We start from the raw sequence: 19,735 nt of genomic DNA, 5'->3' as shown, positions 1-19,735 counted from the left end.
GTGCAATAAGCCATTCAGCAGCTGTTTACTTCAGAATAACAGCAACATTTTGATGTGAACAAGTAGCAGGGCCAATCACTTAGTTCTGCATCTGCCATATTAGTAAACCTCTGATAATCCGGCATGCTCAACCCTGGTGGTGCTGGACCAGCAGATCTTCTGGACTATTGGATGTTGTCTTAATAAATACCCAACACATTATTCACTAGAAAAATTGCTATTGTAGCAGCTGCTACTGGTGGAGAGGCTATGCTCAAAGACACAGACACTGGGAGTGAATTCCAACTCTGGTTTATTGTGCTGGAAACATCATCATGCCACCTTGACTGGTGGCATTATGACCTGCTTCCAGGGATTGGTTGTTTAGTGCTATCCAGGGAGTGGCCAATCAGTGAGCCCCTCTCATCCCTGGCTGTGGCTGCTTCCCCAGCTCCACCCGCTGGCCACCCCATCGGATTGGAGCGTCGAGCGCCGACTTTGAAGAGCGTACCCCATCTCGGCCGGCTGTGTAGGCTGCGGCCTCTCGGTGTGGGTTGCTGCTTCGGGCATGGCACGTTCGGTGGACTGCTACATGACCCCATCACCACCCCCCCCCCAAAGTCGGCACTCTGCAAGGCCTTGTGCTTGGGAGGCCTGTCCCTTTGGTGTGGGGGTGGGTCATGGATCGGGTGATGAGAGTCAAGGAATGCCGGCTTGAGCTGGTCCAGGGTGAAAGTCTCATTTCTCCCCCTAATCTCCAAAAGACATGTTGACCTGTTGTGTCATATAACTTCGTATGGGTCCCTGCAGTGGGGCTCCGTGTGTCCCGTGTCTGACAAATACATATTTGCAAGTCTTAAATTCTTTAGGTACAAATATTGTCCGTGAGCTGTGTTGTTTTGGTTGTGTCGGGGCGAATGTGCCCAGGAGGTCCCACAGGCGGGACAAGGCGGCCGAAGGGAAATCATCCACACTGTCTTTGGCGGCCAGGAATTTCCCTGGAATCACTAGTAGTGTGCTGTACACCATTTCATCTGCAGAAACCTCTAGGTCCTCTTTAGGAGTAGCCCGAATCCCCAGGAGTAACCACGGGAGCTCATCCACCCAGTTAGGGCCATTGAGTCTGCCCATGAGAGCTGCTTTAAGGTGTCGATGGAATCACTCCACCAAACCATTGGCCTGAGGGTGGTAAGCTGCGGTATGGTGGAGCTGAGTACCCAGGGTATTAGTGAGATTAGACCAGAGGCCGGTGGTAAATTGGGACCCCCTATCCGCGTTATATGCTCTGGAACCCCGATCCTCGCCACCCAGTTGTGCAGAAGGGCCCTGGCACACATTTCTTAGAGGTCTCTGGCAAAGGGATGGCTTCTGGCCATCTGGTCAACCTGTCTACTAGGGTCAGTAAGTAGCATGTGCCTCTGGATATTGATAGGGGGGCCCCACCAGATCCATGTGGACATGGCAGTTGAAATGACTGTAAGGGGCCTTTGTGTGGGTATGGATTTGCACCATGTACAATTCCTGGCCCACTGGCTGACCTCTTTGCGGAGACCATGCCAGACAAATTGACTAGCAACCATTTTGAAGGTGGTTTTGATGGCGGGGGTATGCCAGGTTGTGTATGGCCTCGAAAATGCACCTTCTCCTGTTAATGGGAATGATGGGATGAGGCTTACCCATAGACATGTCTCACAGGACCATCTGCTCCTCAGGGCCATGCTGTATGTCCTCCTACTGGAGGCTGGTAATCACAGTGCTGGATACGTGTCAATATCCTTGTCCACTGCCTGTGCTTCAGCCAGAGCCTTATAGTCAATGCTAGATGTTGAGGTGTGAACCGCCTGTGATGTGGGACGTGACAAGGTATTGGCCACCACGTTGGATTTTCCCGCCACATGCTGAATGTCAGTAGAAAATTCTGAAATATATGAAATGTGTCTTTGTTGCCCGGCTGACCACGGGTGGGAAATGCTAGTGAAGGTCTGTGAAAATTTGGAAGTTCCTACCCTCAAGGAAGTATCTAAAATATCTGATTGCCAGGTACAATGCCAGGAGCCCTCTATCAAAAACATTATATTTCAGTTCAGGTGCCCGCAAATGTCTAATGAAAAATGCAAGGGGATGCCAGTATCCACGCACCTACTGGTCTAAGACTTCCCCTACTGCTGTGTCAGAAACGTCCACTGAGAGAGCACTGGGGGCATCAGCTTTAGGGTCTACCAGAGGGCAGCATTAACCAGGGCATCTTTTGTTGCCTGGAACACATTTGCTGCCTCTTGGTTCCACAAAATCACCTTCTTTGTACTGGTCATAAGGGAGAATAAAGGTTTCATTGCATGAGCCGCCCCTGGCAGGAATCTGCAATAAGAATTCACCATGCCAGGTAACTCTTGTAGTCCCCTTACTGTTATAGGCTTGGGGAATGCCTGAATGGCCTCTACCTTGTCGGGTAGTGGTTTAACCCTGTGGCAGTCAATCCTGTGACCTCAAGTCAATTAAGTCTTTGCCAAACTGGCATTTTGCTGGACTAATTGTCAGGCCAAACTCACTCAACCTGCAATACAACTGTCTGATGTGAGTGGTGTGTTCAGCATGGTCACGGCTTGCAATCAGAATGTCATCGAGGTAGATGAACACAAATTTCAAATCCCTGCCCACAGCATCCATAAGCCTTTGAAAGGTCTATGCAGCATTTTTTAGGCCAAAGGGCATTCTGAGGAATTCAAACAGACCAAATGGTGTAATAATGACAGTCTCTGCGATATCCTCAGGGTGGACGGGGATCTAATGATAGCCATGGATTAAGTCAATTTTGGAAAATATCCGTGCCCCCTGCAGGTTTGCAGAAAAGTCCAGAATATGGGGGATGGGGTATCTATCCAGCGTGGTGGCTTCATTTAGCCGGCGGTAGTCCTCGCATAGTCTTCAACCCCTTGATGCCTTAGGGGCCATGTGGAGGGGGGAGGCCTAAGGGCTGTTGGAGTGGCATACATAGCCGAGTTCCTCCATTAAAAAAAAACTCCTCCTTGGTGAGGTTGAGTTTATCTGGCGGGAGGCAGTGTGCTCTGGCATGAAGTGGGGGGCCTTTAGTAAGGATGTGAAGCCTTACCCCGTGTTCAGGCTCAATGGAGTTAAAGTGTGGCATCGCAACTGAGGCAAACTCAACTAGAATCTTGGCCAACTCATTACTTGGACTTCCCACCAAGTGTAGGTGGGGAGCGGTCATTTTAGTGCCTTCCAGTGTAAGGGTCTGAAAGGTCTTTGCGTGTACTAGCTGGCGGACCTTGATGATAACTAGGAAGGAGTTGGCCCTCAGGAAGTCCACCCCGAGGAGAGGCTGGTGGATGTCTGCTAAAATAAGTCACCCAAGTGAAGCGGTGGTTGCTGAAATGGAGAGGAATAGTATGGGTGCCATAAGTCCATATTGAAGAGTTATTGGCAGCCCGTACTCATGCCCTGTCTTCCAGTGGCATATGTCGGAGGTGGAGGGGGGGAGGATGCCGACCTCGGCCCCGGTGTCGACCAGGAATTGGCCTGATGTGAAGAAGGCTGTTGTGTAGGCTAGCTGCCGCAGCCACTAATTACAGCCAACGTTGGCGTTTCCCAGGAACCCACAGGGTGATTGGCATCGGCGGGTCTCAGCACCCTATCGCTAATGGTAGAAGCAATATGGCTCACTGAGGTTTGCAGGCTTTGAGGAAGACTTGTTGGGCAGTCTGTTGAGTGGCCTCCTGGTAGGCCGATGTTGATGAAAAGCGGCCACATGGTCTAGCGAAACACAGCCGTCCCTTTTTGCTGCCCATTGCAGGTCGGCTTTAGCAGCTACCTTTCTGGGATCCATGAGTCCTCTTCGGTTATGAGTAGCCTGGTGTCCTCAGGTAACCTCTCCAGGAAGATTTGCTCGAATAGAGCACAAATGGTATGAGCATCATTCAAGGTGGTGCCCTGTCCCCCAAACTGTCCATATATAGCAGATGGGCTGCGCGCTCATGCCGTAAAAGCTCGAAAGCCTGGGTTAGTAGCTCCTTGATGGCTTGATACTTCCCTTGTTCCGGAGGTTTCTGGAGGAAGTTGGTAATGCAAGCTGCCGTGTCCTGCTCGAGGGCGCGGATCACATAATAGAAGTGGGTGTCATTGGCTGTGATGTCCAGAAGCTGGGCAGCTTCAATGAGACCGTGTTGACTGCAGGCTGGTCGTTCACTCTTCAGGTCCATGATGCCAGTTGGACAAGTCAGGGGTCACCTCTGTAGCTGTTGCTACTACTGGAGAGGCTATGCTCAAAGGAGAGACACACACTACAGGAGTGAATTCAACACTGATTTATTGTGCTGGCAGCTCTGCTTATAAAGGGCTCAGAAACCCATCTCTGACATCATCATGCCACCCGACTGGTGGCATTACGATCCGCTTCCTGGGATTGGTTGTTTAGTGCTATCCAGGGAACGGCCAATCAGTGAGCCTCTCATCCCCAGGTATGGCTGCTTCCCGAACTCCACCTGATTGGCTGCCACTGGCCAGGCCATTGGAATGGGGCGCTGCAGCCGCGTGCTGCTGAGTCGAGTACCGACTTTGAAGGGCGTAGCCCATTTTGGCTGGCTGCGTAGTGTAAGGTAAAAACATCATGAGATGGGACTGGAGAAGGAGTCACCCAGTACTAAGGAGTAACAGAATGCAGATGTGACCTTGTACACTCAAGATAAGCTTGGCACTAACAAGCTGATGAGCAGCAGACTAACAGTGAAGGGTAGCAACAGCGTATTCATTGGACAGTGTAATGGTATGATAATTTACTAAGTGCGTGTCCTGGGATATAAAAAAACACCACTTGCTGATATCGTTAGAATGCGCCTTCTCCAACTAACACTGTTAGTTGCAAGTGTTACAATCCGGTAATAAGGAACCTTGATTTCGACTCAGTCTGGTGTCTGACTCACTCATTCTCGAACAAAGCAGACCTAACAGTAGGCCGTGGTCTCTCGGTGTCAGGTCGGTGCTTCGGGTGTGGTGCATTTGGCGGCCCGCTACTCTATGGAGTATTATAACAAAACATTTGACTTTAAAGAGAGCATGGGGACCAGGCCCTGGTCAGTTTAAACAGCATGTGGGATCCAGAGCCCATGAAAGTTGGAAGGGAGTGCAGCAAACACCGGTGAGGCAGATTCAGAACCGTCAAAATTCCTGAATCATGAGATCATAGATATTCAGAGTGGAACTGCTGCAGTTTTGTAATGAGGACAGTTCTGTAATTACCCAAATGCTAAAATGTTCAGTGCTGTGAATGCCAATGACCACGGGTCATTTTCTGCACAGCTGTAATCAATCGGCTGTTGCAATTGCTACCTCATTGGGCACTTTCAGGTGGCCAATTGCCCCGGATGTTTAGGCAATATGCGGCTGTTTTGAGGCCACCTGAATGTGCAGGAGGCACTCTTTAGGTGAGCTACGTAACCCTCCTCTGAGAGGGATAATTAGCTTAGCTCAGTGGCTCCCCCAGCCACCTGAATGCAGCTGGCTGAAACCGGATGTTAAAGGGTCCGGCTGCTGATCACAGCTGACACTGGGCAGGAGCTGGAGTGTGCTCAGAGCCGTATCCTGTGCAGCTGTGTCCTTCAGGTGGCCAGCGTTGCATTTTAAATGCTACCACCTGAACGGCAATTTAAAGGGCTGCTTCTGCTTCTTCAGGCGCATTCTTAGTGTAGAATGCACCTGAAAAAGCCTACTGTAACTGCTTTAGTTCAGTGACAGTAGTACTGTAACTGCCACAGTGCTGCAATTAACTATTTTGGAGCAGTAACTACACGAGTGTTACATATCTAAATGGCCTTTTATCCCTAGTGCTGTCAGTCAATGAACTCCTTTCACCCTTGCAAGTGATCCCAGGAATTAATGGCCAATCGACCTTTAAAGTGTCCAGTGTGAAAGCAAAATCAGCTCAAAGCTGCTGTCAGATGATATCATCTCACACTAGGGATTGACAATCTCGATCCCTAGTACAATCCCTGGCATCTGAAGACGCCGGCATTGTGATCAGGCAAGTGTGAAAGGGGTAATTGCATTGTAGAATTGAAATGACGTCAATTTTGCTCAATCACATTAAGCCCTGTACTGCAGACGTGCTGGAGTCCAAAGATAATGCAGACACTCCTACTCCATCCCTCATCTGAAGTTATAACTAGCAGGCACATTGGCTGGATTTGTTCAGTGCTGTGATTTATAAAATCCGAATTTATTTGGGTTGACTTTAAGAAGTTCAGATCAGTGAAAAAATTAAACGAAAACTAAAAAAAAAAAACGGCTTCTGCAAACTGGGGTGGAGGAGGGAGGAGGGAGCTGGATATGAGTTAATGGGAACAATTAAAGATGGGCAATTTTATGAGGGCATTGCATCAAAGCTCATGGCAATGGGGTATCAGAGGAATGAAAAACAGGTTATCAACAAGTTAAAAACACTAAAGGCTTCACCAGGTCATGGACCATAATGGGAGGAGTGATGCAGACCATTGAGACTGGCCTTATTTTAACCTGGCATATGACATCTAGGGTACAAGCAAGCAAACGATACCACTTGCCCTTGTAAGCAACTTTCAGGCTAGGAGGGGGGCTGCTGTGCAATCCCCTCAACTCAGTTTGCAACCTGAGGAGGTGGAGAATGAGGTGCAGGAACAGGATGTCCCTTGTTCCTTGTCTCCCACAGATCCATCAACCACCCCTGGTCCCTCATCTGCTCCTGGTGCCTTCCGCACCCCCCCCCCTCACCTCCAGTACCTCAACCCCTCCCATGGTCTCATCCCCTGCCACTACCTTCGCTAACCGGCAGACCACAATTAACTTGACGACAACTGGCGACAATACAGGGACCACATCTCCTGCCGTACTGGGAGCTGATAAGACTCATAATTAATCTGTTCAAAGAAAATTCCTGTTTGAATGAAAGGTGAAGGCTCGCACTTAATTCATATATTTGTCTCACTGATATCCAGGAGCCAGAAGGAGGCAGAAACGTAAGAAGGCCACGAAGAGGCAGGAGGCGGCAAATGAGATGTGAGTGCTCCTATCTGAAATAGACCAGATGGACCAGGAAAGGGAACGGGACAAAAGGGAGAGGCATGCAGGAATGTTGCAGGGGCTGATGTAGAAGTGACAGCTGGCACAGCAACAGGGCAAAAGTCAGGAACATGCCATTGACAGACTGAAGAGCTAGGCTGAAAATGATCGATTCACACACCTGATAATGGAGATATGACAGGAGGTGCAGGCACAGACAGCAGTGATAACCAGACTTGTCCCATCAATCGAAGTGATTGCGCAAGTCCAACCTTGGCCCTCAACCTTTCAGTCTCCTTCCACCCTTGGCAGGCCTCCTGCATCTCCCTTCCCACCAGCCTCCCCATCATTCCAACCATCTTCTGCCACCATGATGCCACATGCCTCTTTGTATACCTTTCCTGCCGTGCACCACCATCACCCCTCCCCATTCCATTCTCCTCCCTCTTATAGACCTACACAGCCTTCCCCTTCCCGCGGCCATCTTCCTTCTCCAATGGTGGATCCAGCCAACATCCCAGCCCTTTTCAACCCCTCAGCTGGGACACGCTCATCACCAGTAGGTGCTAAGGTTTCAGCTGATCAAGCCATTATTGGCCATTATCTCGGCTCCTACATTCACCTGCTGGAGGATAAGGAAGAGAATATCCTTCGTTCTTCACCAAAGTCATTATGTTTACAATTCTATAGTATGTTGAAGTAAAGTTAAAGGTTAATGTGAATGAAAAGTTGCCAAACTATGTTTTCAAAATGTTAACATTTTATTCAAGAAAGTTTTTGCACAGCCTGTATTGACAAATATTGTCCATGTTAACATTAATGTTGCACATAAAGTTCCAGTGGTTATTATACAGTTTTTATTTTAAAGTTCAGATTTTACAGTTGCACTATGTTCAAAGACGAGCAATAAAGTTTTATTGATTTTTAAAGGATTAAACTCAGTCATTACCCTCATTTCCACAAGGGACTTCCATAATAATCTTTTATATGGCCTGTGGACCACGACCTGTGGCACCTCTGTAAGGAATTTTTTCCGGAGGAGGGAGATAGGAGGCTTCAGCCCTCCACTTTTCCAGGAAGTGTTCCTTGTTAAGCTCGCAAATATTATGCAAGACACAGCAGGCAACAGCTACAAATGACACAAAGGCAGTATTAATATTTATTCCAACAGGCACCTTCAGCGACCTTTGAGACGACCAAAGGCATTCTTCACAACCATTCTGGTGGAGCTCAGACTGAAGTTGAATATGCTCTTATGGTGATCCATAACGTGATGCTGCGTGAAACTCTTTATTCGCCATTTTTACAGTGGTTAGGCAGGATCCCCAGTCAAATGCTTAGGTATTTCTGCACCATTCACACTTCTGGAGACCTGTGATACAATCAAATAGAGTGTGTGGGTGAGAAGGAGCAGAAGGGAACAGTGGCATGTGTCATGTTCAAAGCTGGGGTTTATCACATACACATGTTAAGGCATTATAACACACTTAGTCAGAAATTACATCACTGGGGAAGAGCTGACCACCTGCATCTTCAGCAATTCTGTAAATGGGAGAGTTGAGAAGAAGGCGAGCATTGTGGGTGCAACCTGGCCAACCCACATACACATCCATGAAGCTGCAAACACAGAGGGCAACAGCTGGAACCACATAATATTTATATTTTCAAGTGAGGATAAATGCTAATAATGAAAAGATCATCCTTACCAGAAGTTGTGGTTGACAACAGCTTGCAGAACGATGGAGTGCCATCCTTTTCGATTCTGGTAGGATGCTGAATCATCCTGTGGGGCAATGATGGGAATATGTGTGTTGTCTATGGCATCAGCACACATCAGATAACTACCTCTTTCAAATACCTCCATAGTCTCCAGAAGACGTTCCCCAGTCAGCAGCCCAATGAAACGTGGCAGCCACCTGCCTCACCAAGGTGAATACAGTGGATATTTTCTTTGGCTTGGCTTCGCGGACGAAGATTTATGGAGGGGGTAAATGTCTTTAGGCAGTCCTTGTACCTTTTCTTTGGTGCACCTCTGTCATGGTGGCCAGTGGAGAGCTCGCCATATAACACGATCTTGGGAAGGCGATGGTCCTCCATTCTGGAGACGTGACCCACCCAGCGCAGCTGGATCTTCAGCAGCGTGGACTCGATGCTGTCGACTTCTGCCATCTCGAGTACTTCGACGTTAGAGATGAAAGCACTCCAATGAATGTTGAGGATGGAGCGGAGACAACGCTGGTGGAAGCGTTCTAGGAGCCGTAGGTGATGCCGGTAGAGGACCCATGATTCGGAGCCGAACAGGAGTGTGGGTATGACAACGGCTCTGTATACGCTTATCTTTGCGAGGTTTTTCAGTTGGTTGTTTTTCCAACACCAAAAAGCACACTGATGGAACAATACTCTCCAGGAGTGGCATACCAGCACAATGCTAGTGGAAGTCTGACCAGTGGTTCCAGAGTACTTCAGCATTTTGTGTTCTTACACCTCAGGTGTGGCCCCAGTATCCCAGCAATGAAATCAAACGTGGCATGAGACATTTGTAGATTCTCACACCATTGGGCATCATCGTATTTTTCAAATACTTAATTCCAGAATACAGGTCCCAGAGGTCTCTCCCTCTTCCATATCCTTCTGCTATTATGCACCTGTTCAAGATACTTCATTATAACCAAACGTTTTTTACAGCAAACTCTCAGCTCAGCCAAACTCTCCTCCTCAAATAGATCAGAGGTTATAGGCAAGAGATCATTAAAATTCTGCCACCTGAGATCAGGAGTTTGCTGTCTTTTTGGACCACTTACTCTTTGCACCAACTTGCAGATAAGGAGGCTGATATGACCTGACTGTGTGGTGTTAGATTCACACATCTTCAGGACGTTCAAAGCAATCTGGCTAATGTCCGCCATTATACAGAATGAGATGACATCACTTCTGTTTTTTGTGAGTTGCTTCTTGCAGGCTCTTCCGATTGAAGGTAGAATGGACCAAATGCCGCGAATAGACCCTTGCAAGTGTGAAAGTGTTCATTGTCCCATTTAGGGGTGGCCTAGTGTGAAAAGCCAAACCTCCATTCCTATCCCAGGACACTGAACGGCCAATTTAGTAATTGCTGTTATGATGTCTCAACTGATGTAACTGTACTGGCACTCTAATTGATGTAACAGTGTATCCAGTTAGTACTGCATGCAATTGGATGTTGTCACTGGTGCAGTGGTATCACTTGTGCATGTATTGTTACAGGTGGAGCAGAGTAACCAGTGCATTGTTGTAACAGGTCCATTGTTCTAACTGGTGCAGGGAGTAAATGATGTAAATCACGAAAGTCTGCAGACTCTAGGCACTTTCAGGTGGCCAATTGACCTGCTTGTAAAGCCGCATATTTTGGCAAAATGCGGCTGTGGGAAGGTCACGTGAATGTGCAGGAGGCGCCTGCAAGGCAAGTTTGGTAACCCTCCTCCGAGAGGGATAATCCCCGCAGCACAGTGGTCTCCCCAGCCATCTGAATGCAGCCGCCTAAAAGCGGCTGCATTGGGATGACAGTCAGCTGGCCAGCGCCTGACAGCTCCTCTCCCAGTCCCCACTGTCAGGCGTCCACCGCAGGCTGTCCCCACACTGTCGGGACTGATTTCGGAAGTGGGGAGAAGGGGGCTGGCCGAAACAATGCCGGTACCTGACTCGAGTGTCTCCTTCTCCCCCGCCGGCCGCTCCAGCCCTGTAAGTGGGGAGAGAGCGGGGCAGCGGGATCAGTGTGGGGACAGCCCGTGCCAGCTGCCCCTCAGTGTGGGGACTGAATTCATGAGTGGGGCAGCGGGATCAGTGTGGGGGGGGGGGGGGGGGGTGGCGCGTGGGACGTCCAGCCATTCTGAATTGACAGCCCAAGGGACAGGAGCTGGAATGCGCTCAGATGCGCATCCCGGCACAGCTGTCCTTCAGGTGGCCAGCATTGCGCTTTAAAAACTACCACCTGAACTGCAATTTAAAGGGCCACTTCTGCTTCTTCAGGCGCATTCTTAGCGGAGAAGGCACCTGAAAAAACCTTCTGTGTTTGAAGTAAAACCACAATGCTGGAGAAACTCAGCAGGTCAAACAGTGTACAGATTCTCCCCTACCTACGTTGATGTGACTTATAATTTTTCGTAGTTACAATGGTTCGAATCTGTACTTTTGAATTCCGATCTGTTCCCGTGCTTGTGATATGCTTTAGCATCCTGCCATCCTCAACGTCCAGCAAATAATTTTAGTTCAATACTTCAGACATTCTTCATGCCCAGTGTGGTTTCAGCTGTTCACGTTAATGGTTTTTTCAGTGTGGAATAAAGGTGTTCAAAATTTAATTTTAAAAAATGTTAAGTACAGTATTCTTTTACAATTTACAATTTTTTTTGATTTACCACGGGTCTGCTGGAACACAACCCCATCGTATGTTGAGGAGCACTTTATATAGCAAAGATAAAGATATATACCAACATTTTAGGCTTAATTAAGGACTCAAGCCCGTAATGGTTATGCTATATAAGTACACCTTTTGACCTGCTGAGTTTCCCCAGCATTAATGAGTTAATGATGACTTGTAACTGGTTCAGTGTTGTTGCAGGTCCATTGTTACAGTTGGGAGCAGAGATACAGTACTCCCACAGGGTCCACCCGCCAATTTAAACTACTGTCAGCTCCATATAGGCTTTGAACAGCCCGTTAAAGGAACTGACGGTAGTTTTATTTCCTGTGACTCGGGTCACACTTTTACAAACCCTGTATGTTTGTGGAGTGTGGGATGAAACTGGAGCACCTGGGTAAAACTTACACAGGTCACAGAGAGAACAGTCCTTACAGACAATGTTAGTTCTCTTTTCCTCTCTACAGATGCTACCTGACCTGTTGAGCATCGTCATAATTGCTTATATTTATCATATGATGGCTTGTTTCTCTGACAACGATGCCCACTCCTGGCACAGTCAGAGTTCGTGATTCAGTGGAACAGAATTATGAAGTTGCAGATTGCAAAAAACAGAGTTAGTCACTCACTTGGCAACTCTACTGTTTGTTGTGGATCTGATAACTCCAAACAGAGGTGCAGGGATATAAATCACGGCTGCACTATGCAGTGTGCAGTAGAACTGCGTGGAGCCAATGTTCACTCATGTTAGTTGCTTCAGTGGAGGAAAACACATATAATCACCAAAAGAATGGCTTGATCTGCTTGGAAGAAATGAGATGCAAAAACCCTTTTAATGTCAGATTGCAAAAGCACTGATGGTTAGTGAATGTTATTTCAGCTGGGCAGATGGTGTCCAGGTGCTGCCGTCCAGTTGCTGCCGTCACACCTCCAGGGTTCAATCCTGAACTTGGGTGCTGTCTGTGTGGAGTTTGCACATTCTCCCTCTGGGTATCTTCCAGTAGTTCCAGTTTCCTCCCATGCCCCAGTTTTGGAGGTTGATCGGTTAATTTGATGCTGTAACTTCCCCCCAGTGTATAAGTGAGTGTAAAACCTGGGGGAGGGAGGAATTTATGAAGATGTAACATCAATGTAACCTAATGAGATTAGAAATAGAAGGATTATGCAGCTTAACACCTGAATAAAGAGGGAGGGCTTCAGGTTTCTGGATCATTGGGTTCTCTTCCAGGGAAGGTGGGACCTGTTCCGATGGGATGGTTTATATCTGAACTGAAGGGGGCCTAATATCCTTGCAGGAAGTTTTGCTACTGCTGGTCCAGGGGATTTAAACTAGATTTGCAGGGGAATCTACCAGAGTAGATTTGGGGAGTGGAGGAGGAGGAAAAAGACAAAGTGAAGATTACATGTAACGTCAGAAGTCAAAGGTTTGCACATTGGTGGAAGTTTTCTCAGGTGCATCTATTTCAACACAAGAAATATTGTAGGAAAGGCAGAAGAGCTTAGAGTATAGATTGGCACATGGAAATTTGGCATTGTAGCTATTAGTGAAACTTGTTACAGGAGGGGGAGAAGTGGCAGTTCAATGTTCTGGGCTTCCGTTGGTTCAGACACAGAGCTGGGCGAATGAAAGGTGGAGGAGTGGTATTATTCATCAGAGAATATATATCGCAACTGTGCTCAGTCAGGACAGATCAGAGGCTTGTCTACTGAGGCTATATTGTTGGAGCTGAGGAATGACAAATGTATGACTACACTAATGGGATTGAATTATGGCTTGTCCTAAAGACAGCAAGAATTGGAAGAACAAATAGAGAGATAGCAAACAGCTACAGGAAACAAAATTGTGATAGTAGGAGATTTCACCTTTCCACATATTGACTGGTTCCCACACTGTAAAAGGGCTGGATGGCTTGAGTTTGTCAAATGTGACAAAGAAAGTTTTCTAAATGTATATATAGAGGAAACAAGAGGAGAGAGTGTGATACTGGATCCCCTATTAGGGAACAAGACAGGACAGGTGACAGAAGTATGTGTAGGGGAACATTTTGGGTCCAGTGATCATAATTCCATTAGTTTCAAGTTAATTATGGAGAAGGATAGGTCTGGGCTTCTGGTTGAGATTCTAAATTGGAGAGAGGCCAATTTTGAGGATATGAGAAAGGATCTAGAATGTAAAGATTGGCATAAGTTGTTTGCTGGTAAAGATGTGCTAAGTAAGTCAAAAACCTTCAAAGGTGAAATTTTGAGAGTTCTTAGTTTGTATGCTCCTGTTAGGATTAAAGGCAAATTTAACAGCATAGTGAATCTTAGTTTTAGAGGGATATTGGGGATCTGGTTCAGACAAAGTGAGAGGTTTAGCAGGTACAGGCAACATGGAGCAAACGAGTTACTTTTTAAAAAAATATTTTAAAAATTTTTCACACTGTTAACCATATCAACCAAAATATGTACAAACATATCTCCTTAAATTTACACAGTGGTCTCTTCTCCCCTTTCCCTTCCCCTCTACCCAACCCCCTCCAAAACCCATAAATATTCAACATATACAATACAATAAAATCATAAAACAATATTTTCACACAAAGGAAAATAAACAAGAAAAATGCATCATCTATTTATTACTCACTGAATCTAGTTGTTTTGCCTTATCATTTTCATTCTCATTTTAGGGGATGGAGGTCGTAGTCAAGCTCTCTCTGATATGTTCCATTTATGGTTCCCAAATTTGTTCAAACATTGTGACTTTATTTTTTAAATTATATGTTATTTTTTTCCAATGGAATACATTTATTCATTTCCATGTACCATCACTGTATACTCATGCTCTCTTCCATTTTCCAAGTTGACATTATACATTTTTTTGCTATCGCTAAGGCTATCATAATGAATCTTTTTTGGACTTTATCCAATTTGAGGCCTAATTCTCTACTTCTTATGTGACTTAAAATAAATATCTCTGTTTTTTTTGGTATGTTATTTTTTGTAATTTTATTTAGTATCTGATTTAATTCTTCCCAAAACGTATTTACTTTCATACATGACCAAATTACATGTAATGTTGTTCCCATTTCCTTCTTACACTGAAAACATCTATCGGATAATGTTGGATCCCATTCTTTTAATTTTTGAGGAGTGATATATACCCTGTGTAACCAATTATACTGTATCGTGCGTAACCTTGTGTTTATTGTATTCTTCATAGTTCCAGAACCTAACTTTTCCCATATTTCATTTTTTATCTTTATGTTTAGATCCTTTTCCCACTTTTGTTTAGGTTTATAGTTTATTTCATTTTCCTTATCTTGCAGCTTAATGTACATGTTGGTTATAAATCTATTGATTATCATTGTCTGTAATCATGTATTCAAAGCTGCTTCCTTCAGGTAATCTCAAGCTCTTTCCCAATTTATCCTTTCAATTGATGATATGCAAACATTGTACCATGAGTTATTCCATATTTGTACTTCATCTGTTCAAATGTTAATAAATTATTTCTCAAAAAACAGTTTTCTATTCTTTTGATTCCTTTTCTCTCCCATTCTCAAAAGGAAAGGTTGTCTATTGTAAAAGGGATTAGCGGATTTTGCGTCAATAGTAATTTTGACATTTGATAATTTGTTTTTTTCCTTTCTAAGTGGATCTTCTTCCATGTATTAAGTAAATGATGCAGTACTGGTGAGTTTTATATTGCATCAGCTTTTCATCCCACTTATAAAGTATATGATCCGGTACCTTTTCCCCTATTTTATCTTGTTCTATCTTAGTCCAGTCTGGTTTTTTCCCTTGTCTGGTAAAAATCTGATAAATCCCTCAATTGTGCGGCTCTATAACAATTCCTAAAATTTGGTAACTGTAAACCACCTTGATTATACCTCTCTGTTAATTTAACTAATGCTACCCTTGGATTCTTCCCTTTCCACAAGAATTTCCTTATTATTCTCTTTACTTCCTTAAAGAATTTTTCTGTGAAAGGAATTGGTAATGTTTGAAATAAGTATTGTATTCGTGGGAACACGTTCATTTTAATGCAGTTTACCCTCCCTATCACATTAGTGATAGTTCTTTCCATTGTTCTAAGTCTTCCAGCAATTTCTTTATTAGTGGCTGATAATTTAGTTTGTACAAGTGGCTTAAGTTATTATCTAACCTGATCCCTAGATATCGGATTGGTTGTGCTTGCCATTTAAATGGTGATTCTTTTTTAAATTCTGTATAGTCTGCGTAACTCATTGGCATCACTTCACTTTTATTTGCATTGATCTTGTACCCCGATATTTTTCCATATATCTTCAATTTCTTATGTAATTCTTTTATTGATATCTCTGGTTCTCTTAGGTATACTATGATGTCATCTGCAAATAAGATGATTTTATACTCCTTTATTTTGACATAACAATTTACAGCACGGAAACAGGCCATTAGGCCCTTCTAGTCCGCACCAAACCAAACACCCCTTTCTAGTCCCACCTCCCTGCACAATGCCCATAACCCTCCATCTTCTTCTCATCCATATACCTGTCCAACCTTTTCTTAAATAATACAATTGACTCCGCCGCCACTATTTCTCCCGGAAGCTCATTCCACACGTCTACCACTCTCTGAGTAAAGAAGTTCCCCCTCATGTTACCTCTAAACCTCTGCCCCTTAATTCTTAACTCATGTCCTCTTGTTTTAATCTTTCCTCCTCTTAACGGAAATAGTCTATCCACATCCACTCTGTCTATCCCTTTCATAATCTTAAATACTTCTATCAAATCCCCTCTCAACCTTCTACGCTCCAAAGAATAAAGACCTAATCTGTCCAATCTCTCCCTATACTCTAGATGCTTAAACCCAGGTAACATTCTGGTAAACCTTCTCTGCACTCTCTCCACTCTGTTTATATCCTTCCTATAATTAGGCGACCAGAACTGCACACAGAACTCCAAATTAGGCCGCACCAACGTCTTATACAATCTCAACATCACCTCCCAACTCCTATATTCCATGCAATGATTGATAAAGGCCAGCATACTAAAAGCCTTCTTCACCACCCTATTCACGTGAGTTTCTACCTTCAGGGAATGATGTACCGTTACTCTTAAATCTTTCTGCTCTTCTGTATTCATCAATGCTCTCCCATTTACCACGTATGTCCTGTTCTGATTCTTCTTACCAAAATGAAGCACCTCACACTTATCAGCATTAAATTCCATCTGCCATTTTTCAGCCCACTTTTCTAAGCAGCCCAAATCCCTCTGCAATCTTTGAAAACCTTCTTCATTATCCACTATTCCACCTATCTTAGTATCGTCTGCATATTTACTAATCCAATTTACCACCCCATCATCTAGATCATTAATGTATATAACGAACAACAATGGGCCCAATACAGATCCTTGAGGCACACCACTGGTCACCGGCCTCCAACCTGACAGACAATTATCCACTACCACTCTCTGGCCTCTCCCTTTCAGCCAATGTTCAATCCATTTGACTATCTTAAAATTTATACCCAAAGACTGCACCTTCCTAACTAACCTTCCATGTGGTACCTTATCGAAGGCCTTACTGAAGTCCATATAGACAACATCCACTGTGCTACCCTCATCCACATTCCTAGTCACCTCTTCAAAAAATTCAATCAGATTGGTCAAACATGACCTTCCTCCCACAAATCCATGTTGAGTGCTCCTGATCAGACCCTGTCTATCCAGATGTTTATAAGTACTATCTCTAAGAATTTTCTCCATTAATTTACCTACCACAGACATCAAACTTACAGGCCGATAGTTACCAGGCTTCCTCCTTGAACCCTTTTTAAATAACGGAACCACATGCGCAATGCGCCAATCCTCCGGCACTATCCCCATATCTAATGACATTTGGAAAATTACCGCCAGAGCCTCTGCTATTTCCTCCTTCACTTCTCTCAATGTCCTGGGGAAGATCCCGTCTGGTCCCGGAGACTTATCCACCTTTATATTCTTCAAAAGCCCTAAAACTACATCTTTTGTAATTACTATATTCCCCATATTTACCCAATTTGCTTTTTTTATCTCACATCTCCCAATATCCTTCTCCTTAGTGAATACCGAAGAAAAGAAACTGTTCAATATCTCCCCCATTTCTCTAGGCTCCACACACAGTTTTCCGGTCTGATTCTCTAAGGGACCAATTTTGTCTCTAGCTTTCCTTTTACCATTAACATATTTATAGAACTCTTTTGGATTAGTTTTCACCCTGCTTGCCATAGTTTCCTCGTACCTTCTTTTAGCTTTCCTAATTCCTCTCTTAAGATTCCTCTTACATTCAATGTATCTTTCAAACATCCCCTTAACTCCATGCTTCTTATATCTAATGTATGCCTCCCTTTTTCTTCGAACCAAGTTTCCAATATTCCTTAAAAACCACGGCTCTCTCAAACCTTTTGCCCCTCCTTTTAACCTAACAGGAACATAAAGCTTTTGCACTCTCAAAATCTGATCTTTAAAAGACTTCCATCTCTCTACTACATCCTGCCCATAAAACAAATTGTCCCAATCCACACCCTGGCAAGTCCTTTCGCATCTCCTCAAATCTAGCTTTTCCCCAATCAAAAACCTCAACCCTTGGCCCTGACTTCTCTCTTTCCATAATGACATTGAAGCTGATGGCATTATGATCACTGGACCCGAAGTGCTCGCCAACACTAACCTCCGTCACTTGACCCATCTCATTTGCCAACAGTAGATCTAACACTGCTCCTTCTCTGGTTGGTACCTCTACATATTGTTGTAAAAAACTATCTTGCACACATTTCACAAACTCTAACCCATCCAGTCCTTTCACAGATCCTTGAGGCACACCACTGGTCATCCCTTTTATTTTATTTTCTATTCTTATCAGTTCTGCCAAAGGTTCTATTGCTAAGGCAAACAATGAGGGGGATAGTGGACATCCCTGTCTAGTTGACCTACTTAATTTAAAGTGACTCGATACATATCCACTTACTGTTACCTTCACCAACGGTCCATTATACAATGCTTTAATCCAATTTATATATTTTTCTGGTAGATTGAACTTCTGTAATACTTTAAATAAGTAATTCCACTCTACTCTGTCATAGGCTTTTTCTGCATCTAGAGCAACTGCCACTGTTGGTTTCTTATTTCTTTGAACTGTGTGGATTAGATTAATAAGTTTGCAGACATTGTCTGGTGTTCGTCTTTTCTTAATAAATCAAGTTTGATATTGTTTTACTATTTTAGGTAGACAATCGGCCAATCTGTTTGCTAATAATTTCACTATTATCTTATAGTCTGAGTTAAGTAGAGATGTTGGTCTATATGATGCTGGTGTTAGTGGATCCATCCCCATCTTTGGATTTCTGGATTATTGCTGTCTTACATGAATCTGACAAGTTTTGTGTTTCTTTTACCTGGTTCATTACTTCCAGGAGAGGAGGAATTAATAACTCTTTAAATGTTTTATAAAATTCTATTGGAAACTCATCCTCTCCTGGTGTTTTATTGTTCGGCAGCTTTTTTTTAATATATCCTTTATTTCCTCTATTTCAAATGGTTTTATTAGTTTGTTTTGTTCCTCTTCTTGCAATTTCTGCAATTCAATTTTAGCTAAAAATTCCTCTATTTAATTATCTTACCCCTCGTTCTCAGTTTGATACAATTATTCATAGAATTCCTTAAAATTTTCATTAATCTCTGTTGGACTATATGTAATTTGTTTGTCCTTTTTCCTTGTTGCCAATATCGTTCTTTTAGCTTGTTCTGTTTTAAGTTGCCAGGCTAATATTTTATGTGTTTTTTCTCCCAGTTCATAATACTTTTGCTTTGTTTTTATTATGTTCTTCTCCACCTTGTACATTTGTAATGTTTTGTTTTAAATTTTTTTGTCTGCTATTTCTCTCCTTTTCGTTATATCATCCCTTTTTACTAATTTCTTTTCTGTACTTACTATCTCCCTTTCCAACTGCTCTATTTCCCGATTGTAATCCTTTTTCATCTTAGTCACATAACTTATTATTTGCCCTCTAATGAAGGCTTTCATTGCGTCCCATAATATAAATTTGTCTTTCATTGATGCTGTGTTTATTTCAAAATATGTTTTAATTTGGCATTCAATAAACTCCCTAAATTTCTATCTTTTAAGTAGCATGGAGTTTAACCTCCATCTATATGTTCTTGGTGGGATGTCCTCCAGTTCTATTGCTAATAATAGGGGCAAATGATCTAGCTTTATACTCAGTTTTCCTAACTCTCCCTTGAATATGGGCTGACAACAAAACATATCAATCCTTGAGTAAGTTTTGTGCCTACTCAAATAATATGAAAATTCCTT

General features: G+C 43.9%; 1 long non-coding RNA gene across 1 annotated transcript; it reads right to left on the bottom strand.

Annotated features, from left to right (window-relative positions):
* Positions 1 to 8,164: 8,164 nt before the first annotated feature.
* On the bottom strand, positions 8,165 to 11,561 carry LOC138752922 (uncharacterized). Its single transcript, XR_011350997.1, has 2 exons — positions 11,491 to 11,561; positions 8,165 to 8,395 (listed from the first exon to the last, which is right to left on the bottom strand). It is a non-coding gene; the product is annotated as an uncharacterized lncRNA (long non-coding RNA).
* Positions 11,562 to 19,735: the final 8,174 nt, after the last annotated feature.

The sequence above is a fragment of the Narcine bancroftii genome, chromosome 1 (assembly GCF_036971445.1).
Source record: "Narcine bancroftii isolate sNarBan1 chromosome 1, sNarBan1.hap1, whole genome shotgun sequence".
In the NCBI taxonomy this organism is placed as follows: domain Eukaryota; kingdom Metazoa; phylum Chordata; class Chondrichthyes; order Torpediniformes; family Narcinidae; genus Narcine; species Narcine bancroftii.
Note: the sequence above shows the minus strand (reverse complement) of the source record. Positions and strands in the feature narration are given on the sequence as shown.